General features: G+C 43.2%; 2 long non-coding RNA genes across 6 annotated transcripts in view; one reads left to right on the top strand and one right to left on the bottom strand.

Moving 5' to 3' along the window:
• Positions 1 to 17,004, top strand: part of LOC115935868 (uncharacterized) — a 57,486-nt gene that overhangs the window by 2,686 nt on the left and 37,796 nt on the right. Inside the window, exon 1 of one of the 5 annotated variants that reach the window (XR_008668319.2) lies at positions 2,123 to 2,204. The exons of 1 other annotated variant lie outside the window; for it this stretch is intronic. This is a non-coding gene — a long non-coding RNA (uncharacterized lncRNA). Of the gene's footprint in view, positions 1 to 2,122; positions 2,205 to 2,876; positions 3,114 to 3,178; positions 3,597 to 16,078; positions 16,133 to 17,004 lie in introns of those variants that run through there. 3 more of the 5 variants (XR_010130273.1, XR_010130269.1, XR_010130272.1) reach the window with 3 other exon arrangements.
• LOC129524533 (uncharacterized) lies at positions 1,390 to 15,801 on the bottom strand. The gene is made up of 3 exons (XR_010130274.1): positions 15,744 to 15,801; positions 2,996 to 3,100; positions 1,390 to 2,391 (listed from the first exon to the last, which is right to left on the bottom strand). It is a non-coding gene; the product is annotated as an uncharacterized lncRNA (long non-coding RNA).

The following is a 17,004-nucleotide window of genomic DNA, read 5'->3' as shown; positions in this document are numbered from 1 at the left end:
ACTGTTCCCAGAATCCTTAACTCCCTCAGCACCTTATTTCTGTACTGTGCTCAATTCTACAAATCCTGATTTCATACCAGCGCTATCATCTGTTGCTTCATGGCAGTTAATCCCGAGAGAAAATTCTACAGCTCTACTAAAAATTTACGTTTCTAGACTTGGTTGGGGCCTCAAACTACTAGTCCATCTCTTTACTTGTCCATGATTCTAAAGCTTTTTTACTCTAAAACCATCCTATTATAAATGGACACATGTATAAATTTATTAGATTCTCACTACAATTGTTGAGACAGATACCATTTTAATTGCTTTTTACAATTTTTATACGGAAGCTGGAGCACAGAAGGTGTGATTTACCCAAGGTCAAACAGCAAGTGACTGCCTAATGAGACTGGACTCCAGGCAGTCTAATCCCAGAGTCTATGCACTTAACTACATTGCCTGTCTAGCTACTGTTTGCCCAACTTTTAAGTAAATAGATCAACATATGCAACAAGTTATTCCTTACAGGATTTATAGTCATCTGCTGCTTGAAAGTTTAGGCAATGGAAAACTTATCAGGGGAACTAGGACTTTTGAGTTATGCTGGTTTAGATTCCTACCTTTTTAATCTCTCTTCCTTAAAAAGCTATTATTGGCTTTTAAAATCTTGTATTTTCATGGAACCTAGATTCTGTAAAGGAATTCTGGAAAATAAAAGCACAAAAGTCTTTGCACGGAAATTTAGCCTAGACATTCCATCTGGGTGAGGTGGCATATATTCTCTGACATATTCATTTCCAATTATGAGATGAAAATAGGGAAAAGGGGATCTGGTCAGGCAATGACTTCCTTATTGGAATAGAGGGAGACCCTTTCTTCACCTGTTTCCTTAGCAATCGTTGGTTTCTGATATTGAGAGGCTTTCATCTCCACTGGCATAAAGCATGGTTGAGGTTTTGTTTTTCAGATAATGAATTGCAGCCTTATAGCCTTCCAAGAGACTTACTATTACCTTGACAAATTGCCCCATATGCAGCGTAACATAAAGAAAGCATGTTTGGCTGAACTGTGAATAGATTTTTTTCACCGTTATTCAGAAAGAGCATATTGAGCAGAGAGAAGTAGCTAGTGGTGGAGCGAAGTCTCCTTGATGGTCCACTGATACCATATGGGAAGTCTAGGACCTATACAGTGTGTGGGTCAAAAGAGAGCATCACACAGGGACACTGTGACAGGACAGGAGATTGGAGTTGGATCTGTAATCCAACTGTCTTCAAATGGTATAACAAAAACTCTCCCAGGTATGAAACAGGCATTAGGGACTGCGCAGGTGAAAGACTTCGCTGCAAAATGTGGAGAGTTTGACTGAAATGTTCAGTGATTCAAAGAAATCTATATGCAACTGGATTGATACATTTTCTTCTACTTTACAACCTTTATTCCTCCCTCCAGAGAAGTCCCTAAGTCTGCTGTATGCACATTTTATTCATATATACATTAAACATATATAACTATATACATCTATGTGCAAGTAGATGTATATACACACATGATGTAAACATGCATACATTGTCTCAGCTGGATTGAAAGGCAGGAAAAAGAGAGGTCATTATAATAAAACAGGCCAAGGGTAAAAATCGAATACAATTTTCCTACACCTGTGAAAACAAAGTATTGCAGAATTCTATTTTCTAATAGTCTTAGTTCTCTTCTGAGAAGAATCCAGGAACCCAGGCTGGTTTTCCCAGGTGAAGAGCTCACCTTTGGCTTCGGGCTGGTGTCCCACTCTCAGATTCAGAACTTGGCTTGGACCAGGATGATGAGAACAGCGGCATTTTGCAGAGAATGCTTTGTCATAATTAAACAAAAGAGACCAAGATATGATGTCAGAATAGCAAGCGACATCTTAGGAGATGCAGAATCTTCTCAGCAGGCTGGCTGGTATAGCTGCAGGGTGACCCCAGTCCTCCATCTGCACAGATGTTGGGGGCTGCCCGCGGAACATGGGCTCAGAGTGGGAGTAGTTAGTTGCACGGGCCCAGTGTCCAAGGGCCTTAGGCCGAGGGGACAGCTGCAGCCACTGCATTCCAGGCTGGCTTTCCTTGCCACTACTGCTCCGGGAGTGGGGTCTAACCAAGTGATGGAGCTGTTTGCTGCTGTCTCTCACTTTTTCCTGGCTTCCAAACCTGGCCAGACACTTGACTGACACACATACTCTTCAGGTAATCTGGTGTGGGCGACCCTCAGGTAATCCGGTGTGGGCGACCAGTTAGCAGCTCAGCCTGCCGGTCTGTCTGTCTTCAAGGCGCTCTCAAGGTTCTTTCTTCACCTTGCCTGATCTTTAGGGACTTTAAGAGGCTCATCTGATGTCCCTTCTTTTCAAGTCTTTGGGAAAAGCCTGTCCATAGTCTAAATGCAAACACCACAGATTAGTTACTAGTAGATCATGTGCTAAATTATTCAAGTAATTTAATTACTTAATGGGAAGAATAACACCCTCCCCCTCTTTTGGGAGGGAGTAGACCTTGAGGAGGTCAGCACATACTCAAGTCTGAGACATTTTTAATGTGAGAGGTGTGTTAGTAGTGAGAGGTGAAGCCAGCTGGACTTCCTGGGTCGAGTGGGGACTAGGAGAACTTTCCTGTCTCACAAGAGGATTGTAAAACGCACCAATCAGCGCTCTGTAGCTAGCAAGAGGTTTGTAAAATGCACCAATCAGCGCTCCGTAAAAATGCACCATTCAGTGCTCTGTAGCTAGCTCAAGGTTTGTAAAATGGATCAATCAGTGCTCTGTAAAATGGACCTATCAGCACTCTGTAAAATGGACCAATCAGTGCTCTGTAAAATAGACCAATCGGCACTCTGTAAAATGGACCAATCAGCAGGACATGGGCGGGGACAAATAAGGGAATAAAAACTGGTCAGCCCAGCTGGCCCAGGCAACCCAGGTCTCCTTCCACATTGTGGAGGTTTTGTTCTTTCATTCTTCGCAATAAATCTTGCTGCTGCTCACTGTTTGTGTCCGGCCCGTCTTTAAGAGCTGAAACACTGACGGCAAAAGCCCGCAGCTCCATTCTTGAAGTCAGCGAGACCACGAATCCACCGGAAGGAACCAACTCTGGACACAATAGGTAGAGAAGAATTTTTACCACTGTATGTTTATAAGAGTGCATTTAATTTTTTAAAACATTTTTCTTCTGTCTCTTCTTTACTGTTATTGCTAATGCTCCTTCCTGTGGGCTTTTTCTCAAGCCTTTCTAGGTTTTCAATATTCTTATGACTACTATTCCCACTCCCTGAAAAAAAAAGCAGGACTATCTCAGAGCAGTTCCCCTAGCAGGTGTGCAGTCCATGGCGAGGCTGGGCCTCGGGCCAGTGGAGTAGCCATGTTTATGACATGGTTTCACTTCTTACACCATCAGGCTCTCTTGGTCCTGCGTGTCTTCTGCTTTTTAATCTGTGGAGACAAGTGATCTCTATGTTCTCATGCCTTACCATGTCCCACACAGAGCCTACCATCGAAACAGATCACCCTGGTTCATGTAACTACTAAACATCAGTGTTTTGTTAATTAGCGCAGCTATAAAGATTTATCATCTCTTGGGAGAGTAAGAGTGAGTCTGATTAAATAGTTCTTTGCAGAACAGCCACATATGACAACTGAGCTTTTGAAAATGTGTCTAGTGCCGCAATTGAAAATGCTATTACATTGAATATATTGGGACAAATGAAATAGCTTGTAAAAATTAATTTTACTTGATTAATTTTACTTAATTTTTTAAAAATTGGGTCACTAGAAAGTTTTAAATTGCACAGGTGGCTTAGAGTGTCTTTCTTTGGATGGCCCTGCCTTAGAGGGTTGTAGTTAATTCTATCTTTGGAATTTACTGGGGAAACCCATTTGGTTACTGGACGAGACCACTGAGATGGGTTCTTGTGAAGCACCCTTACTGGTACCACTCTTTGCTCTGATCTAAATGTTCTGGCTGGGTGTTTGTTTCCCAGGGCTATCTGGTTAATTGACAGTTCTCAGTCATTGCTTATTCTTGCTCATATAGCAACTAGTACAAATAAATTCCTTACACACAGACATATACTAACTAGATGCAACCAAAAACGCACATGCACAAATAACTATAACTTACTAAAATCAATAATGAATTAAAAATGTCTATCATACTCATCTTTTTTATTACAATTATCTATTTTCTTTTTCTTTTCTTTCTTTTTTTTTTTTTTTAAGACAGAGTCTTACTCTGTCACCCAAGCTGGAGTGCAGTGGTACGATAGCCCACTGCAACCTCTGCGTCCCAGGTTCAAGTGATTCTCCTGCCTCAGCCTCCTGAGTAGCTGGGATTACAGGCACCCGCTACCATGACCGGCTAATTTTTTTTTGTTGTTGTTGTATTTTAGTAGAGACAGGGTTTCACCATGTTGGCCAGGCTGGTCTCGAATTCCTGACCTCAAAGTCCTGAGATTATAGGTGTGAGCCACCATGTCAGGTATCTCTTTACATTTTTAAATCAATAGTTCTCTTTTGTCATTATGAGATCATGCCTCATCAATTTAATTAATATAAGTTAATATGCCATTAACTATTATTATTTTGATGTTTCCTCAAATTGTCCAAATTTGGCTGTCTACTTTCAGCTCTTCCAGTAATAGTCTTAAAGGGTGGAAGCTCCAGATTTTCTGGAAACATCTTAAATTTTTACATGAATTATGTAATTATGAATTATGAGATAAATACCCATCAGGAAGTCCTGATCTCTTCCAGGGGAGGAGAGGATTAGAGATCAATATCTGGGCTCATGAGAGCTGGTATTGGGTAGACAGCTGTCCTTGCTGCAGCTGCTATATTTGGAAAATATATTTTGTGTTAATGACTTGGAAAAGACCATTTCTTTTACATTTTTATTTCACATTGATTTTCCAGTTTGATATGATATATCTATTTGTTAGAGAATAAATGGAATAAATGGTTTCATCTGTAGAAAAGACTAAGTTCTCTACTAATTCATATGATGACATTGCTGTCTTCTCCGTATTTGTTTAAGTATAGAGGGAAAATGGAGAGGCAGAGAGTTGAGAACACACACACACTCACACATGCTCACACTTATATATATGCAATGCTCGTGCGACTCCACTGCCCCAAAAAGCAGGATCTAGGTCTTTCAAACACCTGTAAGGAAAGCCTCAGCAACTTGAATTTATATTTAAGATTCAGTGGATCAAGATTTTCACAAGTCAAATAGGTGCTGCCTGACTACAGAGTGACAGTCACGTGAGTAGTTCCTATTATTTCTTCAATTGTGATTAGGAGCACTTCCTGGGATGTGTCTAATTTTACCACAGATCACCTCCTCTCACACTGATTATATAAAACTTCCAGGATTTAGCTGGGACTTGGGGAAATGTATCTCATTGTGGATGAGAAAATGACTTCTGTATTTTATATACATATATCTCTTCTCTCTCCATTTCTGTCATATTGAATCTTTGAATCTGTATAACAAAATGCAACTTCCATACTTTATTTCCTTTAATTTTCTTGACTCTCCTCTGAGCCAGATATTACCCTCTCTTTTTTGTGTGTGAGAAAGCTGGAGCCCAGATTGGTTAAGGACTTGCTCAAGAACTTACAAAGAAGTATCAATTCTCTTTGAAGTTTCCTCATCCTAATCTTTTAAGAAAAACCATAGAACCTACCAGAAAACTACTAGATGTTGACTGGTTCATACCTCTAGAGTTTGAACCCTAGCCAGTTGCTCCTTCTGAAAACTGAATCATTTCCAAATAATTCACAACACACCTGTAAAAGAAAGGGCACACACAAAAGGGTTTCTGGACACAGCCCAGAAAATGTGAATAAAGCAAATTTTTCAGCCATCTACTGAGGCTACTTGATTAGCTTGGCTTGGAGTGAAGTACTAAGAATCAGATATGTTGGAACTCAATATTGCTGCCTGATAGTCTAGCAAAAAAAGGTGTGTTAATCCCAAGAAGATGGAATTCCTAGATGAAGATGGTTAAAAGCATCTTATCTGCCCAGAACAAGTGTGCTTGTGGATGGGTTTTGAGTTGTTTCTGAAATTAGCAATTTTTCAAGGATTGCACTTTATTTTTAGTTCTTCTTCATTATATTTGCTAGTATTATTTTGTTTTTCAACTCATGATTTTCTTTTCTCAATGGTAAATCTAAAGTAGCTGTCACTCCAAACATTGTTAGTTTTCTTCCATTAAAGGATATTAATAAAGAATTAGAGATAGTGTAGAAGTGAAAACAATGTAGATTCAGAGTTATACATGTATTCATTCATTTGACAAATATTTCTTGAGTCCCTGCTATGAGCCAGTTATTATTTTAGATGATGCACACAGCAATAAATAATGAGACAAAAGTCTTGTCTTTATGGAGTTGTCATTCTGATAGGGGAAGTGGACAAAAATGAGATAAATAAGTAAAAGATGTAATAAGTGAAGTTGAGTAAAAGTAAAGCAGTGGGAGTCTAAGGGTATTGAGAGAGTGGCTGCAGTTGTGAAAGTTGGCCACAGAAGAGGCTTGTTGTGAACATGATGCTCAGACAAGGTCGGAATGGTGAAAGGGAGCCCTGCACGTACACGGGGGAAAAGCTCAGGCAGAGGGAACAGCAAATGCACTCTCAAGGCAAGCGGCTGCCTGTTAGGTTTAAGGGTTAGCAAAGAAACCAGTGTCGCTGGAGCAAAGCAAGCACGCAGAAGAGAAAGTAAAAGAGCTAATGTGTGTGAGTGTGCAGTGAAGGGGGAAGGGGGAGCCATAAGGCTTCCATATTTACTTTGAATCGGGTAGGAAGGCCATGGGAGGCTTAAGCAGAGAAGAGAGTGTTGAGTCAGGAACTGTGAAGGATCTGAACTTTGACCCTACTCACCCGCCACGATGTTTTACATGTATGCTGACCAAAGACGTGCACCGTTAATTACTCACAGCAAAGTCAGCAGCTGCAGAAACATCTTGCCCTGGTTCCTATGCCCCAAGCTCTGCAAGGAGTGTAGTGAGGACCTCACATCACTTGTATGGGTGGTGGGATCTAACGGGGCATCATGGCAGAGGAACCACACAGTTAGGTGGCTGTGAGCTTTTATAGCGCTGCTATGTTTGCTTTTTTGCCTTTCCTCCTCTCTGAAGAGAGATGACTTACTACCCTGGAATGTAAGCGGGTATCTCCGGGAGGAAAAGAAGAGAGCTTTATCTTTACTACCGTGGATGTCTCTGGGGTGGTAGGTTCTTAAAATTTCTGTACAGGGATACACCACCTCTAGCTTCCAAAGCTGTCTGCTATTTAAACATGTCTTTGCTCAGAAGGCCCAATCTTTGCAGGAACAAAAGTGATCCATGGAATTGTCTCCCAACAGTCAACTCTCTCAGCAGAACATGACAAGTTTTTAATAGCAAGCTCAGTGCTGGATGGAGAACAGACAAAGTGGCAGAGGTGAGACAGAGCGGAGAGGGGAGACCAGTTAGGAGGCTATTATAAGGACTCAGAGCAGGGATGATGGTTTCTTTCAACTTGTCTGTCTACTGTTCATGTGAGATTGGCCAAGTGTCTTAAGCGCTTTGACTCTCAATTTCCTTGTGTGTACCATGTGGACAAGAGTACTTTCTAGGGCTGTTGTCATTTATAAAGTAATGGACATAAAGTAATCCTGCATCTAAAACTGAGTATTTCTGTCCCTATTCATTTAAAGTAGCACCACTCATATGAAAAATGTTTGAATTGAAAATTAATACTTATTCTGGTAACTCAAGCATTGCATTAAATAAACAATACTAGACTTACCCATAATTACTTGATAAATCTTTACCACAATTATGATTCTCTGGGAAATCATAATGAATCCATGAATTTTATAATATAAATTTCATAATTAATCTATGAATTCTATGAATGAATCTATGCATTCATATGAATCTATGAATGAAATTCTATAAATGAATCTATGAAATCTATGAATTTTGTAATTTATGAATTTTAAATTCATAGATCTCTACAAAGAGTAAATTAAGCAATTTTCTTTGCAAAAATAATTTCATTTGCATCTTTCTTTATCAGAGAAATGTTCAAGAAAGATAAACCAAAATATTTTGGTGTATCTTTTAAAAAGAAATGTCTGAACATTTCTTTTGAGGTAATTATTATATTTCCAAGTTTAAAATATGTGATGTTTTGAAGGTTTATTTAAGATGGAGGAGTAGAAAAGATTCATCTACCCTACGTCTGGAAAGCAACAAATAACGAACAGAAAGTATAAAAGCAGAGGAGACATAGTTCAAAAAGCAGGAAACAGGCACAACACAACCCCAAATATGAATAATGAAGAGTGCCTGCCAACTATGTGCAATTTGGACCAAATTTACGGTATTTCTTCCTACCAGATGCATTGCAATACACCAGAAATAATGGCGGGTACAGATCTGAACACCCCACAGTGCTTCCCTGGTGGCCAGTGGACCTGCTAATTGCTCATAAAGGGTGAACTACTAAGAGTTTGAAATGCTGAGGACAAAAGGTATGCCTAGATGTGCCTCGGACATCATGCACAGCACAGTGGACCAGGAAATGATCAGACATAACAGCATTTCATTGAGATGGCTGATACACCTTGTCATTCCCTTGACACTTATTTTTCACTCTGTTTTCTGAAAATGCAGGTCCAGAAAGAAAAATTTTTCCTCTGAGTACTAGACAGAAGAGTGCCACTAGGAGATAGGAGTTTACATGCTGATCCATTAACACAGACAAAAAGCAAGAACCTAATACCCAAGTAAAATTCCTGCAAGGAAAAATGATTAAGGAACACAGTGCCTCGTTCCAGAAGAGATGATTGCCAAGCATTTGGCCCTCTCTGCCTTGACAAATAGAAACAAAGCCCAGTGATTACTGAGACCATCTGGCATTGGCACTCTTGCGCACCCATGCAGAGCTCTTGATGGGACCCGTCTACCTTTGAGTAGAGCCCCCACCAACCCAGTTTCCTAGAGACCCTTCAACTGGCCACCAAGGCCACCTTCCCCGTGAGCCCCACTTTACCACTTGAGTTACAGGTCTTGGTAACATCCTTCCCAACTCCCCATTTGCCAATTAGACCCTATGGCAAAATGCACGACCACTGGCCAGAGGACCCTGCTGCACTTTGAGACCCATAAGCTCCCAGCATTGGCTAAAAATTATACACTCTTTCAGAGAAAATTACTGTCCTGTTCTTGGGCTTTTGTAAATATTGAACACGTACTCCATGGTTGTAAAATAATCTTAAAATTCCAAATCCCTATTATATTGTGAGTCTAAAAAAAGTCTCAAAATACTAAGTGGAAACAACTCAGATATCTTCTATAGTAAAACAAAAATGATACCCACAAGAGCAGGCATGACTTAGGCTAGCTGGGATACTACAACTTCATGGAAAGATCTCAGGAGTGTCCCTTCACCTCCGCTGCACATCACCTAAGGAGATGCTGTCTCCACTGGCTCAGGTATAGAGACCTCTCTTACCACACGTGGGCCTGCTTCACTGATGGCTCCTCCCAGGTAACCTTTGCTGGGCTGGAACAGGGTGTGCCTGTCATCTGGCCTAAAAGAAGCCTGTCTCTTACAGAGCATGGTAAGGGATATTCAGCTCCATGGCAGAGCTTTGTGGGGTTCTGATGGCTATACAGGCCACCCACAAAGGAGCCCTGTTGTGGTTTCGTGGACTCATGGGCTGTGGCTCAGCCCCAGACTGACATCAAACAAGCCACCCTGTGGGGATGAGACATTTATATAAAAATTAGCTCCACTCCTAATAAACGTTTTGTTGCCAATGTGTAAATAGTCTCTAAAAAGGCTGCTGAGCCAACAAGAGAAAACATAGCAATGAGCAGACTGCTTGCCAAGGAAATGAGGAGACTGAAGTGTCTGCCCCAGAGTGAGCAGATGTGTGACTGTTCGCCTCCTGGATCCACAGGAAGGTGGCCCAGGCATATCCAGACACTTGCTAGACTGGGCATCCAGCCACAATGGCCACTGTCCTCAGAAGCTGCTGGATCAGCATAGAAAAGCCATACTCCTTGCCAGACTCTGGCCTAGGCTACAAACACGGCCCAGGCATTCTTGGCAGGTGGATCCCACTGGGCCCTTCTTCGCACCTTTGGGGCTCCTCTGGATGCTGACTGTGGTTGACACTTTCTCCAAGTTCAGCCTCACCATCTCCAAACGTTTCACTGGCCTGGGCCACACTATTCAGGCCCTACAAGATCACGTTTGTTTCCTGATCAGGTTTCCTCAACACATTGCATCTGATGATAGCCAATCATGGGGCATGGAGTGGACTGTCTTATCTCCACACCACTCCCAAGTTGCAGAGATGATGAAATATTTTAATAAACGATTTACAAACAGGCTTAAGTGGCTGCTAAGAGGAGACTAACCCCAACCTGCAGTATACATCTCAGGTGAGCAGTGCCCCAAGAGGGCACTTCTCAGCTGTGGCACATAGTTGGATGGGCCTGGCTGCCCATCCTTTACCTGTGTGCCCTCCTACAGTCACTGGCCCTGTGGTTTCCGTGGAAGACCCAGCAGGGGCCTTCTATCCCCTTTGACCCATTTCTAAAGACTTTATATACATTTTTTAAAAATGTTTTTTAAACAACAAAGAGTGAGAAGTTATGGAAACTCATTTAAAAATTTTTTAAAAAGTGAAACCTCTGTGCTAGCCAATTCTTAAACATGGTGTGTTTTCCTACTTAAGTTATATAGAAATATTTTCCTGTGAAAATACTTTGTCTCTATGACAATTCTCCCAAACAAAAAAATCTAAATAAAAATTAAAAAATAATTTTAAAGAATACGAAGTTTTTGTTAAAGAAGACACACTAATGACAGCAACAACCAACACCAAAGGAAACACAAAACCCCAACTCCTAGAAAGGTACGGGGGAGAGAAAAAGACGTTAATAATCTTTGTTTTGTCAAACTACATGCCCTGTAAAGCTTTCTCCTCATTCCCATGCCTCCAAAACAAACAAAAACCAAAAACCTTGCCACACTGCCTCTCCCAGCAGCGGCGAGTGCTGTGGGTTCAGACAGACTGCTGAGCCTATACCCACGCCTGCAACCCTGACCCTGAGAGACAGTCTCAGCTGCCATGCAAAACATCTCCAAATGACATCTACACTCCCAAGGCTGATAAACTGATGTCACAGACAAACAAAACTGTGAAACCTACTGCCTCAGGCAGTTCCTCTAAAGCCAGGGACTAAATTATTCAGATGAAACTAAAAAGCCCAGGATAAGGGGCCCCGTGATAAAAGACTCCATTCAAAACCCTGTTAACTTAACTACTTCATTAATAAATGTCCTACTTGGGGTGCCATGACATTACAGACTCTTTATTTCCAAGCAGAGGAACCATGTATGCCCTCTGGGATTACACTTCTCCTGTATGAATCTGATTTTCCTGACAACGCTTCAGCCCTGGGAGACATACATGACAGCTTCATCTTACTGGTCAGAGCTCACTTGCCTCAGGCCAAGCTAAAAAGGTTCATATAAACTTTTTTTTTTTAAGCTTTTAACTCTCTAAAGCAGAGCCAGATAGTCCAGGAGACATCTTTCCTGGTTTGGTAGACACTGTATTGAGACACAGAGCTCATACTGAGACCCAGTCCTCCAGGTGGGCCTCATCATCCTACGTAGAGTGACTGTGATCCCAGTCTGGGTCTTTGGTCCCCTGTTGGCTCTAATTAATTACCCAGCCCTTGACAGAGCCCCTCAAAGTCTAACCTATTCCAGTCTATGATAAAATAGCCCATGTTTCTCACTTCAGCCCTAAAAAATCCAGGAGTCGAGTGGAAGAGGTGAGGCCAGAACCCTCTGTGTCATCTCTCAGGTCCCACGTGGGCAATCACAGAGGCACTGCACAGCAGACTTGGGGGCCCTGCCCTGCCCACATCAGACTGGGGGGCATGCCAGGGCATGGCAGGCTCTGCAGGGAGCTGCAGTCAAGGACTCAGGCCTCCTGCCCAGCCATGCTGTCATTCATAGCTATATTTCCAGCCCAAGTGGCCATATATGGAGGCCAGCTGCAGAGGTATCCTCAGGCATTTTGAACAAGACCTTCTTCCGAGGGGAGGGGTGACCTGAAAGACACTTGCCCTACTCCAACTCAGAACTCAGTGCTCTTCTACTCCTAGGCTTCCCCCAAGCCCTGCTCTCAGCCCCCGGGGCCCACAAAACTGCAGAAGCCTTTCGTGTGGGGCTCCCTCCAAAGTGAGATGACCCCCTAGACCCTCACGTCTGGGATGGTTCACCTGACCCTCTACCCACAAGCTGTTCTATGGGAGACAAAGAGAACGAGGGGAGGATCAATGCCTTCCCTGATTTAGCCTCTTGGATGGAAAATTCCAGAGTCTTAAAAAAACCTCGGTTGAAAGATGCAAAGTCAACATACAAAAACCAGTCATCTCTGTATATACTAGCAGTGGAAAATTGGAAACCAAAATTAAAAGCACCATACCATTTATTTTCATGCGCGTCCCTGTTAAGAGACCACCAAACAGGCTTTGTGTGAGCAATAAAGCTGTTTATTTCACCTGGGTGCAGGCAGGCTGAGTCCGAAAAGAGAGTCAGCGAAGGGAGATGGGGTGGGGCCGTTTTATAGGATTTGGGTAGGTAAAGGAAAATTACAGTCAAAGGGAGTTTGTTTTCTGGCGGGCAGGAGTGGGGGTCCCAAGGTGCTCAGTGGGCAGGAGTGGGGGTCGCAAGGTGCTCAGTGGGGGTGTTTTTGAGCCAGGATGAGCCAGGAAAAGGACTTTCACAAGGTAATGTCATCAGTTAAGGCAAGAACCGGCCATTTACACTTCTTTTGTGGTGGAATGTCATCAGTTAAGGTGGGGCAGGGCATATTCACTTCTTTTGTGATTCTTTAGTTACTTCAGGCCATCTGGGCATATACGTGCAGGTCACAGGGGATGCGATGGCTTGGCTTGGGCTCAGAGGCCTGACATTCCTGCCTTCTTAATAAGAAAAAACAAAATAGTGTTGAAGTGTTGGGGTGGCCAAAATTTTTGGGGGGTATGGAGAGAGAATGGACGATGTTTCTCAGGGCTGCTTCAAGCGGGATTAGGGGCGGCGTGGGAACCTAGAGTGGGAGAGATTAAGCTGAAGGGAGGTCTTGTGGTAAGGGGTGATATTGTGGGGATGTTAGAAGAAACATTTGTCGTATAGAATAATTGGTGATGGCCTGGATACGGTTTTGGATGAATTGAGAAACTAAATGGAATAACAGAAGGAGAAAAACAGGTATAAAAGGTCTAAGAATTGGGACGACTGAGGATATCTGATTAGAGAGTGCCTAAGGAGATTCAGCATAGTCCTGCCAGCAAATATTATTTACTTCAAGAGTTAAGAGTGGCAGTTTGGGGATAGCACCAAGAGATATCAGCTGTGATGGCTTGGAAAAACAGTGTAAACCGGCAGTGTAAACAACAGCAGGGCATGTATGAGTAGTTGAGAATGGTGAATAGGAGTATGACTAGACAGAAGATAATAGGGATGACAAGTATTTTTTGGGGCACAATCTAAGTTGGTCTGGTGTCTGGAATGAGACTGGGGCCTAATAAAAAGGAGCATCTATATGGAGCTTAAATGGGCTGTACCCTGTAGCATTCCGAGGACAGGCCTGAATTCTGAGAAGGTAAAGTGGTAAAAGTATTGTCCAGTCCTTTTTAAGTTGGTGACTGAGCTTGGTGAGGTGTGTTTTTAAAAGACCTTTAGTCCATTCTACTTTTCTTGAAGACGGAGGACCGTAAGGGATATAAAGGTTTCACTGAATACTAAGAGCCTGAAAAACTGCTTGCCTGATTTGACTAATAAAGGCTCGTCTGTTATCAGACTGTATTGAGGTGGGAAGGCTAAACTGAGGAATTATGTCTGACAGAAGGGAAGAAATGACTGCGGTGGCCTTCTCAGACCCTGTAGGAAAGGCCTCTACCTATCTAGTGAAAGTATCTACCTAGACTAAGAGGTATTTTAGTTATCTGACTCAGGGCATGTTGAGTAAAGCTAATTTGCCAGTCCTGGGTGGGGCAAATCCTCGAGCTTGATGTGTAGGGAAGGGAGGGGGCCTGAATAATCCCTGAGGAGTAGTAGAATAGCAGATGGAACACTGAGAAGTTATTTCCTTGAGGATAGATTTCCACGATGGAAAGGAAATGAGAGGTTCTAAGAGGCGGGCTAGTGGCTTGTACTATAGCATAGCCTGCCTTTGCTGGTGTGTGGCGATTAGGCCTGGTGGAACCACCATCAATAAATCAAGCGTGATCAGGGTGAGGAACAGGAAAGAAGGAAATATGGGGAAATGGGGTGAATATCAGGTGGATCAGAGAGATACAGTCATGGGGGTCAGGTGTGGTATCAGGAATAATGTGGGAGGCCGGATTGAAGTCTGGGCCAAGAACAACCGTAATTGTGGGAGACTCAACAAAGAGTGAGTATAGCTGAAGGAGCCAGGAAGCAGAAAGTATATGTGCCAGGTATGAGGAAGAAAATAGATTTTGGAAGTTATGAGAACTGCAGAGAGTGAGTTGAGCACAGTTTGTGATTTTGAGGGCCTCTAAAAGTATTAATGCAGCGGCAGCTGCTGCACGCAGACATGAGGGCTAGGCTAAACAGTAAGGTCAAGTTGTTTGGACAGAAAGGCTATATAGGGTGTGGTCCTGGCTCTTGTGTAAGAATTCTGACCACGCTAACCATGCCTAGGAAGGAAAGGAGTTGTTGTTTGGTAGAAGGTGCTGGGGTTTGAGAGATCAGTAGGACACAATTGGCAGGGAGAGCACCAAGTCTTTATGAGAATTATGCTGAGATAGGTAACAGATGAGGAAGAAATTTGGGCTTGATTGAAGTAATGGGGGCTGTCTGTGAAGCTTTGCGGCAGTACAGCCTAGGTAATTTGCTGAGCTTGACGGGTGTCAGGCTCAGTCCAAGTGAAAGCGAAGAGAGGCTGGGATTCAGGGTGCAAAGGAATAGTAAAGAAAGCATGTCTGAGATCTAGAACAGAACAATGGGTTGTAGAGGCAGGTATTGAGGATAGGAGAGTATATGGGTTTGGCACCACGGGGTGGATAGGCAAAACAATTTGGTTGATAAGGCTCAGATCCTGAACTAACTTGTAAGGCTTGTCTGGTTTTAGGAGAGGTAAAATGGGGGAATTGTAAGGAGAGTTTATAGGCTTTAAAAGGCCATGCTGTAGCAGGCAAGTGTTAACAGGCTGTAATCTTTTTAAAGCGTGCTGCGGAATGGGATATTGGCATTGAGTGGGGTAAGGGTGATTAGGTTTTAATGAGATGGTAAGGGGTGCATGATCGGTCGCCAAGGAGGGAGTAGAGGTATCTTATACTTGTGGGTTAAGATGGGGGGATACAAAAGGAGGACGCAAAGGAGGCTTTGGATTGGGAAGAAGGGCAGCAATGAGATATAGCTGTGGTCCAGGAATAGTCAGGGAAGCAGATAATTTAGTTAAAGTGTCTCAGCCTAATAAGGGAACTGGGCAGGTGGGGATAACTAAAAAGGAGTGCTTAAAAGAGTATTGTCTAAGTTGGCACCAGAGTTGGGGAGTTTTCAGAGGTTTAGAAGCCTGGCCGTCAATACCCACAACAGTTATGGAGGCAAGGGAAACAGGCCCTTGAAAAGAAGGTAATGTGGAGTGGGTAGCCTCCGTATTGATTAAGAAGGGGACGGGCTTACCTTCCACTGTGAGAGTTACCCGCAGCTCGGCGTCGGTGATGGTCTCGGGGGCTTCCGAGGCGATTGGGCAGTGTCAGTCTTCAGCCGCTAAGCCGAGAAGATCTGGGAAGGAGTCAGTCAGAGAGCCTTGGGCCAGAGTTCCAGGGGCTCTGGGAGTGGCTGCCAGATGAGTTGAACAGTCGGATTTTCAGTGGGGTCCCACACAGATGGGACATGGGTTAGGAGGAATCCCGGGCTGCAGGCATTCCTTGGCCCAGTGGCCAGATTTCTGGCACGTGTAGCCAGCTCCTGTGGGAGGAGGTTCTGGAGGAACACCTGGCCGCTGCGGTTCAGGCGTTTGGAAGTTCTTGTGTGCTGGAGATGTGGCTGGGGTTTGTCTCACAGTGGAGGTAAGGAAATGCAACTTTTTTCTATTATTGTACACCTTGAAGGCGAGGTTAATTAAATCCTGTTGTGGGGTTTGAGGGCTGGAATTTAATTTTTGGAGTTTTATTTAATGTCGGGAGCAGATTGGGTAATAAAATGTATTTTGAGAATAAGACGGCCTTTTGACTTTTTAGGGTCTAGGGCTGTAAAGTGTCTCAGGGTTGCTGCCAAACAAGTCATGAACTGGGCTGGATTTTTATATTTGATGAAAAAGAGCCTAAACGCTATCCGATTTGGGATAAAGAAAAAGGAGCATTAACCTTGACTATGCTTTTAGCCCCAACCACCTTTTTAAGAGTAAATTGCTGGGCAGGAGGGGGAGGGCTAGTCACGGAACGAAACTGTAAGCCAGACCAGCTGTGAGGAGGGGAGGTGATAAAAAGATTATAGGGTGGAGGAGCGGAGGCTGAGGAAGAATTGGGACCTAGCTCCGCCTGGCGAGGAGCAGCCTGGGGAGGAAGGGAGAGGTCAGATGGGTCTGTAGAAAAGGAAGATTAGAAAGACTCAGTGATGCTTGGGGTTAGTACTGAGGGGACAGGCGGGAGGGAAAGAAGGAAGATTTGGGACGAGTTGCACTGGGCACAGAGACTAGGAAGGGACTGATGTGTAAAAGAATGCCTGGACGTCAGGCACCTCAGACCATTTGCCTATTTTACGACAAGAATTATTTAGATCTTGCAGGATGGAAAAATTCAAAGTGCCATTTTCTGGCTATTTGGAACTACTGTCGAGTTTGTACTGGGGTCAAGTGGCATTGCAGAAGAAAATAAGGCATTTAGGTTTTAGGTCAGGTGTGAGTTTAAGAGGTTTTAAGTTTTTGAGAACACAGGTCAAG

Source organism: Gorilla gorilla, chromosome 13 (genome assembly GCF_029281585.2).
Source record: "Gorilla gorilla gorilla isolate KB3781 chromosome 13, NHGRI_mGorGor1-v2.1_pri, whole genome shotgun sequence".
Classification (NCBI taxonomy): Eukaryota; Metazoa; Chordata; class Mammalia; order Primates; family Hominidae; genus Gorilla; species Gorilla gorilla.
This window is presented reverse-complemented; position numbering and strand designations above follow the sequence as displayed.